At 49.6% G+C, this 16,863-nt stretch overlaps 1 protein-coding gene across 1 annotated transcript in view; it reads left to right on the forward strand.

Moving 5' to 3' along the window:
- Window positions 1-16,863, forward strand: part of Crispld2 (cysteine rich secretory protein LCCL domain containing 2) — a 99,669-nt gene that overhangs the window by 57,393 nt on the left and 25,413 nt on the right. The window lies entirely within an intron of this gene.

Raw genomic sequence — 16,863 nt, forward strand, 5'->3', positions numbered from 1 at the left:
TGACCCTGTGGCTTCTGTCCCACCCAGGCTGATCTAAGTGTCTTCCTCTGGGGCTTGGCTTTGCAAAAGGCTCCAGGGTTAGGCATCTGCTCCCTTCTTAGAACAAGGGCTCTCTCACTGCTGCTGTTTGAGTGACACCTCAGTGTCGCCTTCCCCCTGGTTTGGATGACCTAGTTTTCAGCTGTGGGAGAAACAGATTCCTGGCACATTCCTCGTGGAGGTTAATGGAGTGGCCTGTGGTTGTAAAACCACCCATGACACCACTAGGGAGAGGAGCCGGGACACACAGGAAAGACTCCTGTTCCCATTGGTGCAGCTCGGCTCTTGCCAGCATCCCTGGGCTCCAAGCCCTGGCTTCCATCACTTAGGAGCCCAGCCCAAACCCACTGTAAAATGAAACGTGCTTTTGTAAACAGCTTACTCTAGAGAAGGTGAAATCCCACTCCAGTCCTGGGGGTGTTGCAGAGTGCCCGTGAGTGCTGGCCTCAAATGAGGTTTCATGTTCCAGCCAAATATTTCCTAGACAAAAAAAAAAAAAAAAAAAAACCACCACCCCTAAGCAAAGGGCTGGGGAGATGGCTTGGTGGTTAACAGCTCTTGTTGCTCTACCAGAAGACCTGAGTTTAGTTCCTACCACTCACAGGCTGTTCATAGTCACCGCTAACTCACTCCAGGGCGGGGGGTAGGGGGGGCAGGGTCTATGCTCTCCACAGGCACTGCACACACACCCATGAGTAAAAGTACAAATAGTTCTTTAAAAACAAAACAAAACCCTAAGGGAGTCTGAACAAGCCCTCCCATGGGGAGCCACACAGACTTAGTTGAGTTAAATGGTTGCTTATTTGTTTGAGGCAGAGTTTCACTCTGTCGTCCAGGCTAGGCCTTGACTCAATATGTAGCCCAGGCTGGCCTCCTAAATGCTGAGATAGCTTCCCCTGGACCTATCTCTCCTGGGGAATTTATAAAAAGCATTAAACCTTGAACCAGCCCTAGTTAGTTAGCCTCTCAGCAGCTGTTTCCGCCTCACATGTGGGGGGGTGGGGTGGTGGTGGTGGTGGTGGTAGTGCATCTTTGCAGGCACAAACTGTTTGACCCAGATGTGGGAGCAGACATCTGCTCAGCCTGTGGAGGGGGGTTCTGTAGAATAAGCAACCAGTCCCATCTCCAGGGAAACTTGCTGTGTGAGCACTGGGGTCCTTCGCGCTTCCCAGCTGCCCTCCCACCAGCCACAAGAGCCTCGCTCAGAGCCTGGCCTCTTCTTCACCAATAGTTTGAAACTGGAAGCCCTCTACTTTAGAAAAATGGAAACAAAACTACAAACTACAAAACCTTGATGTGGGAAGGCAGGGGGCCCTTCTGACCTGCAGGTCCAGCGGCTCTCTGAAGTTTAAAGTGACCACTCCCTCACCAGCTGTATACCAACTCTGCCCTGTGGTAGTTTCCATTTGCTTCCAAGCTGTGCCCGGTCTGCTCAGAGGGAGTGCTAACTCTCCATGATCTGTAGGCTCTCTTGGCCCACAGTTTACTGTGTGCTTTTTTTCTATGAAAAATTAAGTATTTTACAACTTTCTATGTACAAAAGTTTATTGTAAGTTTTTGTGCTTCTCATGTTAACAGGGCCACACTGGTTGTTGCTATGGTTTCAATAAAACTGATTTGATTTCTAACACATCCCAGTAGCTCATCTTTTCTAGATAACATCACTTGGGAGCTCATTTGCCTTGACTTACAAACTCCAAGCAGCTGGGAGGCCCAGGTGGCATTGTGGGGGACCTCAGAGCATAGTCAAGAGACCGGTGACTTAAAAAATGTAGGTTCTGGCATGCAAAGCGAGTGTGGGACTCGAGATGCTGTGTTTTCCACAACCCGAGACTTCACTTTGAGCAGTGAGGACCACTGGGTCTTTTGCCAAGGACTTGTCAAGTGAGAGCTAGAGTGACAAGATTAAAGACTGAGTGGGTGGCTTTGATAACAGAATGGGGGTGGGCATCCAAAGTCAAGGTGCAGGTAGGGCTGGCTCCCTGGAAACCTCAGTTCATGGTTTGTATCCTCTCACTATTTCCCCCATGGCAGGGCCTCGGTGTGTGCCCCTGAAGTCATACCATGGCCCCACACCCCAATATGCCCACTTCAGAGGTTAAAAAGCCAGCATAGGAATCTAGAACAGGACTGTTCTTCAGAGGCTGACCCCAGGGGCAGCTCTGCCACTGTACTACTTGGAGGGCATGGTCTTCTCATCCAGGGACCCTGCCACCTCACGCTCTTCCAGAAACACCCATGGGGGGAACTGTTGCATATGGACTGTGCTCACCGCTGCACAGGATCAGAAAGCGAAGGTGGTGGCGTCCAGGGATCAACTAGTGGGCCAAGATGCCTGCCAGCCTCTCACCCTCTGCCCTTTACCAGAGGACACTGGTCAGATCACCTGAGCCAGAGGCAAGAGCAAAGTGGAAGGACCACCTGACCTCCACCCATGGCATCTTTGTCAGGGAAGAAAAGGTCCCTGGCTTCCTCCAGGAGCCTGCTTTTGTTTGCTGTGTTTAATATTTGCATAGTCTGATTAGTGTTTTGGTAACTTGTTGATTGATTGCTTGGTTATTTGATTGTTTGGTGGGTTTGGCTGATTGGTTGTTGGACCAGTTGGTTAGTTGATTGGTTGGTTGGTTGCTTGGTAGATGAGTGGGAGGGTTTGGTTGACTGACTACTTGGTTAGTTGATTGATTTGTTAGTTGTTTGGTTGACTGGTTGGTTGGTTGTGTGGTGGGTTTGGTTGACTGCTTAGTTAGTTGCTGGATTGATTGTTTAGTTGGTTGATTGGTTGCATGGTAGGTCCGAGGTACTGGAGATTGAGCCAGGAACTCTGTACATGGCACACAAGCACTTGCCCTAGGAGCCACATCCCATCTCTCAGCTTTAATGAACCTTTATAAATGGACCGTATGCCTGTTTCTAGAGCCATATTAAGGGGTCAGAGGTCAGAGAAGGAAAGACTTGCCCCAGGTCCTGGTTAGGGAGCTGAGACTCCAATGTCCCACTTTGCAGGCCTGACACTACTCAGTGCCCACCGTGGGACATGGGAAAACAGCTGCAACCCTCTGAGCATATGCCACCTTGCCAGTCAGGGGCAGAAACAATAGTGTCTTGTTGCCTGCGGTCTTGTGAGGTTATGGCAGAGATGAGGGTGACATGAGTGTCACTGAGCACATGGTAGAGTGTGACTCTAGCTGTCACATGCAGGTGCTAACATCATTCTGCTGTGAGTGGCTGCTTCCGGTGGGTGTGTATCCCAGGAAGACACTTCCCCAAGCACAGGGAAGAGAGTTCTAATGAGAAGAACCATCACACACAAGCCCCATCCCCAGCAGAGGAGAGATTAGCTAGAAGAGCCTGGCCTCAGTTGGAGTCCATTCTGCAGTTCCCCCTCTCCCTCCTGGCCCTGCTTCAGCACTTTTGTCACCATTGTGCCATGAATGGCAGGTCTCCACAGAGAGCCCTGTGTGGTTCACATGTCTTAGACGTCCTAGCATCTGGATGAGTGTGCTTGGCTTCTCTGTTCATGCTGTTGGCATGGTACAGAATACTGGCAGATGGCTTGTAGAATGTGCCTCCAGTGAGATGGCCAGTGTGTGTTCATAGTGAGACACAGGGTGTGGGTGCTGGGCAGGGGCATGATGGAAGGGACACTCTGTCCTTCTCATGTGTCATACTGGAGGCCGAGTAGGTATCTATTCTATTCACTTGTTAAGAAATCCCAGATGGTCAGGCATGGTGGTGCACGCCTTTAATCCAAGCATTCGGGAGGCAAAGGCAGGCAGATTGCTATGAGTTCAAGGCCCGCCTGGTGTACAAAGTGACTCCAGGCCAGCTAAGACTACACAGAGAAACCCTGTCTCGAAAAACCAAAAAATAAAATAAAATAAAATAAATAAAAAGAAATCCCAGACGGCTGGGCGTGGTGGCACATACCTTTAATCCCAGGCAGGAGGTAGAGGCAGCCGGATCACTGCAAGTTCGAGGCCAGCCTGGTCTACAAAGTGAGTCTAGGACAGCCAAGGCTACACAGAGAAACCCTGTCCTGAAAAAACAAAACAAAACAAAAAATAAATAAATAAACTGCCGGGAGTGATGGTGCACACCTTTAATCCCAGCACTTGGGAGGCAGAGGCAGGGGGATCACTGTGCGTTTGAGACCAGCCTGGCCTACAAATAGAGTCCAGGACAGCCAAGCCTACACAGAGAAACCCTGTCTTGAAAAACCAAAAAATAAAATAAATAAATAAAAATAAAAATAAAAGAAATCGCAGATGAGAGAAAAAAAAATCCCAGATGTGGGCCTGGAAAGATGGCTCAGTAGTTAAAAGCACTGGCTGCTCTTCCAAAGGACCTGGGTTCAATTCCCAGCACCCATATGGCAGCTCACAACTGTCTGTAACTCAGGTTCCAGGGAATCTGACACAGATATACGTGCAGACAGAATATTAGTGTGCATAAAATTTAAAGATAAATAGACTATCTTAAAAAAGAAAGAAAGAAAGAAATCCCAGATGTGAGACTTCTTCTTCTTCTTCTTTTTTTTTTTAACAGTATCTCACTTTGTAGCTCAGGCTGGCCTCCAACTTGCTCATAGCTCAGGCTGGCCTGGAACTTTCAATTCTGCCAGCTTGGGTCACATAGTAAGTTTGAGGCCAGCCTGGAAAATATGAGACCCTATTTCAAAAAAGCAAAATGAAACAAAACTAAATGTACAAACAAATAGTATATATAGAAAAAGCTTGCGGCTGGGCATCCTGGTCTCTAGAAAACCCTCACTCACTGGTTTCAGCTTTTGTTGTCTCTTCCTTGAAACAAACATCTAGCTATGACTACAGAGCAGTGGCCTTTTTTTTAAAAGCAGGTTATTTCAGTTCACATTTGTTGTTGTTGTTGTTATGTAAGAACCCTCTGTGGCCAGGCATGATGGCACACGCCTTTAATCCCAGAATTTACAAGTGGAGGTAAGAGGACCTCTATGAGTTTGAGGCCAGTTGGTCTACATTGTACAATCCCATGTCACATAAGCAAGTAAATAAATAGATAATATTTTAAAATCCCTATGTGGTAGCCATAGCTAGAGTCTCGGTCCTTTGCATGGACATTCCAGTCTGGATTTTCATAAGATGTCTGGTGAGTGCCTGATAGGGAGAGTTGGTGGGTGTGGTCTTTTTCCAAAGGTCAGAGGTCAGATAACTGCTGGTCTCGATGGTATCTGTGATGGTTTGAATGAGAACGTTCCTCGTAGGCTCACTATTTGAATGTTTAGTCTCCAGGGAGTGGAACTCTTTGAAAGGATTAGAAGGATGAGGAGGTGTGGCCTTATTGGAGGAAGTGTGTCATTGGGGGTGGGCTTTGAGGTTTCAAAAGCCCATGCCAGGCCCAGTCTTTCTCTGTCTCTGCCTGTGGATGGAGCTTTCAGCTAATTCTCCAGCACCATGTATGCCTGCTGTGCTCCCCATCATGTTCCCTAATGATAATGAACTAGCTCTCTGAATTGTTTTTTTTTTTTTAAGATTTATTTTATATATATATAATATATATATATATATAATATATATATATATATATATATATATATATATATATATATAGTTTCTGTCTGCATGTACACCTACATGCCGGAAAAGGGCATCATATCACATTACAGATGGTTGTGAGCCATCATGTGTTGCTGGGAATTGAATTCAGAACCTTTGGAAGAGCAGACAGTACTCTTAACCTCTGAGCCATCCGTCCAGCCCAACTCTCTGAATTTGTAAGGAAGGCCCCCAATTAATGCTTCTAAGTTGCCTTGGTCTTGATGTCTCTTCTCAGCAACAGGACAGTGACTAAGACAGCATCCAAGATAGTCTTGGTAAAGTTGTCCAGGGTCACTGACATGTAGCAGCCATTAGTGACCATCAATACAGGCCAGGGGCAGCAGCTCTGGGATATAGGAACAGTGACAATGCCATTGCTTCTGGGGTAGCACACCAACATAGAGACCCAGGGCCCTTCACCTTGTATAGGACTGTGTGGGGCTTGCCAGTCTTGCTCTCCAAGTAGCCTCTCTGCATGGGGACAGTGGAAAGCCTGGCAAGTGATGGTCCTTCAGATGGCAGAGGCTACATCCTTGGGGCACTTACTACCCAGGCCAACATGACCTTGTCGCAAAAGCTTTAAGCCTGGTTGGCCCACAGATGTTCCATACACTCATTCAAGACACGAGGTTTCTGCTAGTATTCTCCTGACCTTTGAGGTCCAGCAAAAACTTGTGAGGCTGGACTGGCCCTGCCCTGACCAGGAAACAGAGTTCTCAGTCTGCCCTTGGCCCCTGAACTGACCATCTTCCAAACTCCAAACCTCCCCTTCCAACAGTTATGTAAGTGTTCCTTGAGGCCTGGAAACTTCCAGATGGCTTTGAAGCCCGCCCCGCCAGCTGCTATGGGGATGTCAGTGCTGGCTACTTCCTGGAGACACGGACCAGCTGTCAAGGATGATCAATCGTGCTGAGGGTGGACCTAGCTCAACCCCACAACAGTCTTTGTATCTTCGTGGCCCCTTGTGAAAGCCACAAGGCCAAAGGACAGAGCCAGGACTGTGTGACCCCAACATCTGGGCCACAGCCCCTACCAGCTGCCCATCGGCCTCAGAGGAAGGTGCGTGGGCGACTTCTGCACAGCCCAAACAATGGGTCTCTTGTCCCTATAAGTCCTGGGCCCCGAGCCATCATCATCACTGTGACTAGGAGCCACAAGGCTCCCAGGCCCCAGTGAGGCAGTCACCTGGAAAGCTTGCAGAAGTTCTCATTTGGGGACAGCACTTATAGTGGGGCTACGGAAGGATAGGTATGGGGATACTTGCCTAGCATGCACAAGACCTTGAATTTGATCCCCAGCATCAAAAAGCCAAACCAAAACAAACAAAAAACTCCAAAAACACAAAAAGGGAGGCACTCCATCCAGAAACACCTTCAGGTAGATGGGGAACCTAAAATTTGACAAAGGTCCAGGCAATTTGTCCGTAGCTCTCCATGGCTTTTGGGAGGACCCTCCCTTTCTCTACCTGGTAGGTGAAGTATAAAGGTAAGGACAGAGCTTTCCTATCCTGTAGGCATGAGCTTGGGATGAAAATGGCAGTCTCCCCCAGAAGAGGAGGATCAAAGATTCTGAGCTTATTTTTACTAAAGTGCAAAGGGCTGACAGTACACCAGTTTTCAAAAGAAAACAAATATGAGCACCCGGCTTTGAGTTCCAGCATGCAGGGCCCCTCGGCTTTGAGGGTATCATACCTCCTAAGTGGAGTCAGTCTGTATAGGTGTCGTGGCTAGGAGGCAGCAGAGCACCTAGGAAAGTGTGCGAGAACCAACAGAGAGGGCGGAGATGCCTCCATCTGGGCAGCTCCCTCTTCTTTTCCTCCTCGCAACTCATGGCAAGCTCCATCCAGGTGTCTGGATAGAAGACCAAGGAGAGCTGCGGGGATTCCCAGGAAGTGGCACCTTCAGTTCAGGAAGACAGGATGTGTGCTGGCTGATTTTATGTCAACTCAACACAAACTAGACATCAGAGAGGACGGAACCTTAGTTAAGAAAATGCCTCCAGAAGACTAGGCTATAAGCCAGGCACAGTGGTGGCGCACACCTGTAATCCCAGCACTTGGGAGGCAGAGGCAGGCAGTTCTCTGTGAGTTTGAGGCCAGCCTGGTCTACAGAGTGAGTCCAGAAACCAAGGCTACACAGAGAAATTCTGTCTCGAAAAAAACCAAAGGGAGGGAGAAAGACTAGGCTACAGACAAACCTGTAGGACATTTTCTTAATTAGTGAGTGGTGGCATCCCCGGGCTGGTGTTCTTGGGTTCCATAAGAAAGCAGGCTGAGGGGCTAGAGAGATAGCTCAGTGGTTGAGGGCACTGGCTGCTCTTCCAGAAGACCCGAGTTCAAATCCCAGCACCCACATGGCAGACCAGAACTGTCTGTAATTCCAAGAACTGACACACTCACATAGACATACTTGTTTGCAAAACACCAATGCACATAAAGTAAAGGTAAAAAAAAAAAAAAAGAACCATTTAAGAAAGAAAGAAAGAACAAAAGCAGGCTGAGCAAGCTATGAGAAGCAAGCCAGTAAACAGCATCCGTCCATGGCCTCTGCATCGGCTCCTGCCTCCAGGTTCCTGGCCTATGTGAGTTCCTGTCCTGACTTCCTTTGGTGATGGACTATGGATATGCAAGTGTAAGCTGAATAAGCCCTTTCCTCCCCAGCTTGCTTTTGGTCATGGTGTTTCTTCATAGCAACAGTAACCCAAACTAAGACATCAGGCGGATGGGGCAGTGCTGTGACAGACCTGATCGTGTTGTTTTGGGGGAGGATTGTGGAAGAACTTTCAAAGTTCTTTGAACTAAAAAGACCATTGAATGTTGAGAGTCAAGGGGCTGATCTGTGGGAGCTTGGAAGATAAAAGTGTTGAAAGCAGTGCATGGGGACCTGGCTTGGAAAGTTTCAAAGGGAAGTAAGGATTCTACCAGGCCATTTGTGTGAAGACTCAGGTTCCGGTCAGCTGGGGCTGAGGAATAATCAGCTGTAACTGAGAAGACACCAGCATGATTAAGGCGAAGTCTTCTGGGAAGTGTTTCCTCAGGGTCAGTCAGTACACAGAAGACGTGGTCCAGGGCTAGCCAAAGTTGTACCTCGTGTTGGCAGCCAAACTTGGTAATGTATAAGCGTTGCCCAAGGGGTACTAGTGTGAAGGTATGAAGGGACCAGGAAGAGCAGCTGAGGTTTGGCACTGTGAGAGGCCAGGAGAGGCCACTGGTGACGGTGCAGCTGGAGCCGCAGGAATGAAGGGGTCGTGCAGAGAAGTTGAAGCTTGGCACTATGAAGAAGGTCAAGGAAAGGCTATTGGTGGAAGTGCGGCCCAGTTGTAACAGAAGACCCCAGCATTTTGGGGATGCCGGGCAGAGCCTGGAAGTCAACCTGTGTGTGCTGCAGAGGGCGGAGCTGGAGAAGTGACCCAAGCCTTTCAGAGGAGCACAGAGGATTCTAAGTGAGTCCCAGATACTGAGCATTGAGCTACCTAAACTGCTGGAGTTTGGCTTTGCTTTGTTCAGACTGTGACCATGCGCTGGTTCTTCCTTCTTGATTAATTTTTTTTCTAGGAGCCTACAATTGAGAAACTTTGAATTTTTAAAAGAGATTTTGGGATTTTTAGAGACTGAACTTTTAAAGTGTTTGAATTGGTAACGACTATGGGACTTTCATTTTATGTTTGTAATATGTCTTAACTCTGTGATATTTATTAATCTGAGATCTTGGGAATGAACCCAAAAGGGGAGGAATGGTGTCTTGAAGTATTGTGTGTCAAGCTGACAAGGAGTCAATTGCGCTGATTAATTTTATGTCATCTTGACACAGGCTAGAGTCACTCGAGAGGAGGGAACTCTACTTGAGAAAATAGCTCCACAAGATTGGGCTGTAGGCGAGTCTATAGGGAATTTCTTAATTAGTGATTGATGGGGGTGGCCCAACCCATTGTGGGTCATGTCATCCCTGGGCTAATGGTCCTGGGTTCTATAAGAAAGCAGGCTGAGCAAGCCATAGGGAGCAAGCCAGTAAGCAGCACCCCTCCATGGCCTCTGCATCAGCTCCTGCCTCCAGGTTCCAGCCCTGTTTCAGTTCTTGCCTTGGCTTCCTCCAAGGATGGACAATGCCGTGGAAACATAAACAAATAAACCCTTTCCTCCCCAAGTTGCCTTTGGTTATGGTGTTTCATCATAGCAAAGTACAACATGGGCCTTCTTAACTTCTTCCACTCCCAGCTTCCTTTTGCCCCTCCCCCATAGTCACGTGCAACCCAGGCATATTAGGTGCATGAAATGGGCAGAAACGAAACCCTTACTGGCAGAATATGATATTTTAAATAGTTCTTTGAGTTGAACTGTTGAAGCGTGGGTCTATAATCTCAGCACTCCTATACCAAGGTGAAAGTGGAGACAGGAGTCCCTGAAGATCATAGGCCGGCTAGCCTGGCTGGCCTGCACAATCGGAACTAGAGACTGTGTCTCAAACAAGGTAGAAGGTGAGGACCAATACCCAGGGTTGTCCTCTGTCCTCGAGAGAGAGAGAGAGAGAGAAAACCAAAATAAAGACCGTGGTTCAGCGATAGCTCAGTGGTTAAGAACACTTACTGTTCTTTCAGAGGATCCAAATATAGTTCACAGCACCCACATTGGGTGACTCCTAACCACCTCTCCAGGGAATCCCACTCTGGAGAACCTGACACCCTGCCTGGTAGAGAGGGGTTAGTTAGAACTATCCCATGGTCACCAATCAATATGTCAGCACGTTTGCTTAACGAGCAGCTGACATGAGTTGTGAAAAAGCTGTGTTTTCTCAACCTGGCTAGAGGTTATGTATTTGGCAGCCCCCTTTATCAGTATCCACCCGTGAGAAATGAGAAGCTGTGTTCACACAAAAGCTTGCAGAAGGATGCTCACCACAGCCCTAGTCACAAAAGCCAAGTGGTTGCTGCCCAGATGCCTGGCAACAATGGTGGCTATAAACAAGGTGTGGAATATTACACTGGCCACGAAAAGGGAAGGATGACTGTCACAAGCTACCACACGATGACTCTCAAAGACACTGTGCAGTAGGAAGCCAGACCCGACCCAGGTGGTACAGTTTATATGAAGTCTCCAAGGCAGGCAAAGTTGGATCTCTGAAGCCAAGCAGAGCAGAGCGCAGCCATCAATCAAGTTGGGGATTTTTCTCAGGCCCTTGGATGCTCAACAGTCTACAATTACCTAGGAGACAGAGGTCAGTCATGTCTAGATTAGGTCAGTTGATCAGGGATTAAGTCTTTGGGCGGAGCCCATCAGCCATGGTGTGGGGGAATGACACCTGACTGGAAGAAAAGGCCACAAGAGTCTGCCAGAATTCAGGGTGTTGGGCAGGTTTAGGGGAGCAGGTAACTTGTGAGTCAGAGCTGGTCCACCCAAGTTGGATGACTCCAGTAGCCACCAGGAAAAGAGAGCTATGGCTGATCCCCAGAGTCAGTCTGTCAGCAAGGACATGGTGAGGGCCACCTGGTCAGTTTGTCACCCACCCTATTCAAGTCTTCTTCATCTAGGAAAAGGTGCTGAGGATGGCTGCTTGTGCCTGACCAGCAGGCAGTGACAAGGAGGACCTCTGGCTGGCTGTGCTCCTACTCAGGAGAACCCCACAGTCCCACTCAGGGCCTCTGTTTTCCCTTTCACTCTTGGGGTCCAGCCAAGTCCTCCATGGTCTCCCTGACTAAAGAAGAGCTCAGGGATGGCCCTGGTTTCAAAGCAGAGTGCATTCTGTGTCATTTCCAGCTCCTCAGAGGCTGCCTGCTCTTCCCTGCTTACGGTACGTTTCACCTAGGAGATGAGCATCTGAGCACACCAGTGAGCCATTTCTAGATCCAATTAACTGAGGTGGACGATCCGCCCTGAATGTGGGCTGCACCACCACCCATGAACTGGGGGCCTCAGCGGCATCAGAAAGAGAAGGCGAGCTGAGCACCAGCATGCATTTCTCTCTGCTTCCTGACTGTGGATGCCATGTGACCAGCTGCCGCAAGCTCCTGCTGTCCAGCCTTCTCGCCACGATGGACTGTATCCCTTCCAACTGTGAGCCAAAACAAACTCTTTCTTCCTTCACTTGCTTGTATGGAGGATTTTGCCACAGCATGGAGGAAGGTGACAAAGATAGCCATTCCACCATCTTCACCTCCATCGTCTGTCACCATAGTTGTCTCATTGACTCTGTCCTTCTGTCACCTCATACAAAGATCCTTTTGATGACTCTTCCCCCCACCCACCCACAGCACAGGCTCCTCACCTCTCTCAAGGTCCTCACTTGGGCCGCTGCTCTGCACACCATGTTTCTGATGCCAAAGTGGGAAGTCTTGGCAGGTAGGAGGAGGAGTCTTACAACCTTGGCTTTGGGTATGAATCTAGAAGCCTGTCTTCCTGCAGCATCCTGGCTTCCTTGTGTCATGGTGGAATACCTCAGTTATGGACTACATTTTCTCAGGCTCCTTTGCAACTAGGCACAAGCATATGATGGTGACTGGCAGGCTGCTTGTAAGCAGAAGTCGTTTTCTCCCCTTTTGCTGTCTAGGATGTACATGTGAGGGCAGGAGCTAGAGCAACTACTTTAAGTCAAAAAATGAAACTCATGGGACTGCCTGGCATCTGTCTTGCTCAAACTAGTTTGTTAGGGTGACTCTTTGTCAACTGGACTAACATTGTGCCACAACTCAGACACACGGGTCCAGGGGTATCTGCCTCGATTCCTGCCTGGTCTTGGGGAAACTGCTGAAAGCACTGCCCTGGGCAGGCTTTGTTCTCATCCACCCCTGGGGCTTCATGCCAGTTTAAGACTTCTGCACCAGAGTCTGTGCTCCCACAAGACCCCAGCCACCAGGCCACCTCACATTCAAGCCTCTGCCCTGCCTGCCCCACAACCCCAGGCTGGCCTGTGCTTCCTAGGAAAACTTCTCCATCCCCTTCAACTGTATGCACTCGGATCCTTGCTTCAGGCTCCCACTTCTGGGACCACAAATCGCCACATCACTGAGCTGTCCTTGACACCTCATGGAATGGCTAGGATGTTGGAGTGTCCCAACCCTGAGGTCCATCCAAGCCTGTGCTCAATCCAGTGACAGGCCCAGACACCTCCCCAACACTTAGCTCACACTGTTCCACTCTGGTCCTGTCCCCCTCCAGCCCCTCCAGCTGCCAAAGTCACAGCCAGGGTGAGCAGCTGTGCCTCAGGTGTACTGCTGGGAACCCCTGGGCAGGTGCCCATTCCATGCCCAATGCCAGTACTGACTCAGCCTGCCTGCCTGGCCTGGCTTGGTCTGGAGTTGCTTGGTTTGGAACCCAGGCACTGATCCTGGGCACTGGTCCTTGCCTGCACTTGCCCCAGTGGCTTTGCTTGGCTCTGTCAATACTGACCTCAAATCACTTTCTTGGCCTCCAGCTCCAACTTCCTTCCTTTCACTGCTACGGTGCCCTGACGAGGTAATGGGCTTACCAGGGCAGCCCAGCATCCAGCCCTGAGTTCAAATCTGGCAGAAGCTAGAGCTCAGCCAGACAGGCTCAGGTCGGTGTGGACTTCCCTGCCCGGCCAGCTGGCCTGTCCCTTGGTTGCTCCATGACAACCCCAGGGGCACCACTGGCACTTGACTCCCAGAGCCCTCGAAGGGTACAAGGCAGATGACCCACTTACCGTCACATGTCAGGCCCACAGAGCATCCTGGCTTTCAGGAGACCTGTGGCTGGCTGCCTCAGGCTAACCAGCTCTCTCAGCATTGGCTCCAGTGAGCATGCCTTCCAGAAACCGCACTCCCTGGGCCTGAATCTTACCCCACTCCAGTCCTGAGTTGCAGAAGCCTCTTTGGTCTATAACTTCCTAGAACTGACAGAAGATGTTTGGGGCATGAGGGACAATATGGTGGGCTGTGAGAACAAAAGGTATCCCAACCATCTGTGTATGTGTGTATATGCACACATGTACCTGTGGAGGGGGGGGCAAAGGTCAACCTTAGGTATCATTCTTCGGATACCACTGGTCCCCATTTTTTTTTTTTTAGAGAGAGAAGTAGTCTTACTAGCCTGGAACTAGGCTAGCTGGCTGCCCAGGGAACCTCTGCCTCTGTTGCCCCACTACTGGGATTACTGGTGTGGGCCACCAGTGGGCGCTAGAGAGTAAACTCAAACCCTCATGTTTGCATGACATATGCCTCAGAACTTTGCTGACCTTCATCCCCTCAGCCCCAAAGCTATTTCCCCCCTAAGAAAGAAATCATTTGTCAGATGAAAAGATTCTTCTGAATTAGATGCCAACCTTGTTCATAGTTGAGAGAACCCTTGAGTATTTCTAGACAGTCTCATATAGGCCCAGGCTGGCTTTGAACCCACTATATAGTCGAGGATGACCTTGAACCCCTGATCCTCCTACCTCTACCCTTAGTGTGGGATGGCAGACATGGCCCACATGGTATGGTCCCTTCTCTGTCCGAGGTTCATCTGTAATTGCCACTATCCACCTCCCTGACCCCACCCTTTGTGTGAGTGTCCCCTGCCCTGCAGTTTCCAGTTTAGTGGACTGTTAGCTGCTGCTTGGTTGTAGGAGCTTACAATACATGGAGCCCAATCTCAGCGGATACCTCACCCCCACAAAGGGAGCTGACTTCGGTCCCCATTTATAGACTACAGCATGGCACTCAGAGAGGTTGAGCCAGTGTCCCAAGTATGCACAGCAGGGCTTATACTAGCTCTCTCAGGAAAAACAGAGGTGTCCTGGTGACTCATTCAGGAATGTCTGTCTTCCTTTGGGTTTTGTTTTTTCTAAATGAGAACCAGTTGTTGTTGTTTTGGCTTGGGCTGGGTGCTGGTGACCTCTTAAATGGAAGCCAGGGACTTCCAGCGTGAATGGAAATGTTGACCCCATGTTTCCTCAAATGCACTCGCAGGAAATAAAATCATTAGAAATAGCGTTAGAGAGACCGGCTGGGTTAACCCCCAAATTGCTTCCAGCCCTTCGGAAGACAGTTTTTTCTCTTGTTTGTTTATTTCAACATTCTTTTCCTCTTGTGCAGATGTTCTAGATCTGCCTTGTGAGATTGGTGACTGGGTATGTGAATCTACACTGTGCTCACAGGGCCAACCGGCTCACACCTGGCAGCATCACGCAGGGGTACAGAGTTTCATCCAAATGTCCCAGAGGTCTTGGGGGCCTCTGTGTCAGTGTCCACGGTAATTCTGTCACCCTAACCCTACAAACCCTCCCTGTCAGAGTTTCCTAATGCAGCCTTCCAGGTCAGAGTGTCTCTGCTCCCCACCTCTGCTCTCTTAAGGAAGTCCTGGATGGGTGGATCCCCAAGTTCCCATTCAAGTTGAGTCCTGTGATTTTACTGCAAACCATCCCCCCAGTGGGGCTCCAGTAACACCCCTATTACTGATTGGCCCATCTAATCACCCTGCCTAACCAGCTGCAGACCTTCGAAGGTTCTTGGGAACTGTATCGTTGGCCCTCGATGCTGTGCTTGCTGCCTTTGGTAGACAACTGTCACTTGTTTCAGCTTCCATTTCCCTGAAACATCAAGAGCACTCTGCAAGAAGGAGGGCAACTCCATCCAGTACATGTCCCCAAGCATACACACTCCAGGTGAGACCCAGAGAAAAACTGTTTTCCCTGGCTTGACTTTTACCCCAAATTCCTTCCCAGTTTCTGCTGAATTCCAGGTAGGGATAACAGAAAGCCAGACAAATAACCCTGCCTCCCCAGAGTTCGACATCAGACAGACAGACAGGGCTGGATGACGGGTCATAAAAGCAGGAGGATTCAGGTACCCTGGGGCAGGGCAGGGATACCCGTCCAGTTCCCACCAACGAAGACAGAAGCAGACTGCAGGCCTGGGAGCGTGCCAGTGGGAGTTCCTGGGGACTGTGGCCAGGGTGGTCAGATCTCATCTGGACACGGGGACCTGTCAGACAGAACAGTGCGCATGTGAAGTGGGGCTCACATTGGCTAATGGATAGGGAGCCCACTAAAGCTAGGGGCTGTAGACTTTAGCTCAGACAACCAAATGGGTGAAGCCCAGTTGGAAGTGAGTGAGCAGGAACTGGCAGAGTTTTGTCAAGGCAGTCTTTTTCGTCACAGTGGTTAACTGGCGCCCAGGAATGCCCTCATGAGGCTCTGACCCCAGTTTGGGAAGAGGATGTGCATTTCTGGAAAAATCTGAGGGTTATCAGGGCACCTATCTTCCAGAAAGCTTAGAGCGGTATTGCAGACAAAAGCAACAGCCCAGGAGGAGGACCCAGGGCAATCCCACGGAAGGTTCTAGAATCCCCCATCCATCAACAGTATCCAACCTTGGGAATGCATGGAATGACCAGCTCTCTGTCAGCATTCAGAAGGCTTCGGTGGAACCCTCATGGCTCTGAAACTGTGGGGCATCACCATTTCCGTTCCACAGGGTAGATATGAGGAATCCTGCCTTACTTACCCCCAAAATGGCTAGATTCTAGTCCCTAGAGATACCAACAGTGGAATCCTGGAGATTTTGAAGAGGCTCAGCAGTGTGACCCTACCCCAGTGCATCATGGAACACAGATCCCTGCTCCTTGTATCCCAAATGCATGGGCCCCATCAGGCACCCCTACCACCCACAGGCTGTGCTAAAATACTGCTATCAGACGTGCTGGCTTGGCCCTGGGAAGGCAGGTGAGGAGGCTGGGAAATGCCATATTCCTCCCCCCATGACTCATGTGGGGGACATGATCACATGAGCAGCACCCCCCTCTGAGGGAGGCACCAGCTCCCCGGCCTGACACACAAACAGCTCATTTCTCTTTCCAGAAGCTTCTAGAAGCCTGCCCTTTGTACTTCTGACCCTAACACATGCCACCAACAAATAAACAAATTAGGAATGGGGGGGAATGGGAGGAGGTGAAACTCAAAACTACAGAGCATCCAGTTTTCAAACAATAGGATATTTATAGACTCAAAGTGCCTCTTCACCAATTATTTCTTATTAAAAAGAGGAGAATTGGAAGTCATCAGGAGACAAACATGGCCCACCCCAGCTCTATCAGTGAAAATACTGGTACTAGGTACTAGAACAAACCCACACTACATGTCACCTCACACGACGGCCTAGAAGAACCCCATGACACTTCTGTGCTGGCCTTTCTGAATGCGTAAGTCAAAGCTCAGCTTGAAGGCTGGGCGTGGTGGTGCATACCTTTAATGCCAGTGCTCGGAAGGAAGAGGCTGGCGGATTTCTGTGAGTTCGAGGCAGCCTGGTCTAAAGAAGGAGTTCC

This window comes from Acomys russatus, chromosome 26 (assembly GCF_903995435.1).
Source record: "Acomys russatus chromosome 26, mAcoRus1.1, whole genome shotgun sequence".
Lineage (NCBI taxonomy): Eukaryota > Metazoa > Chordata > Mammalia > Rodentia > Muridae > Acomys > Acomys russatus.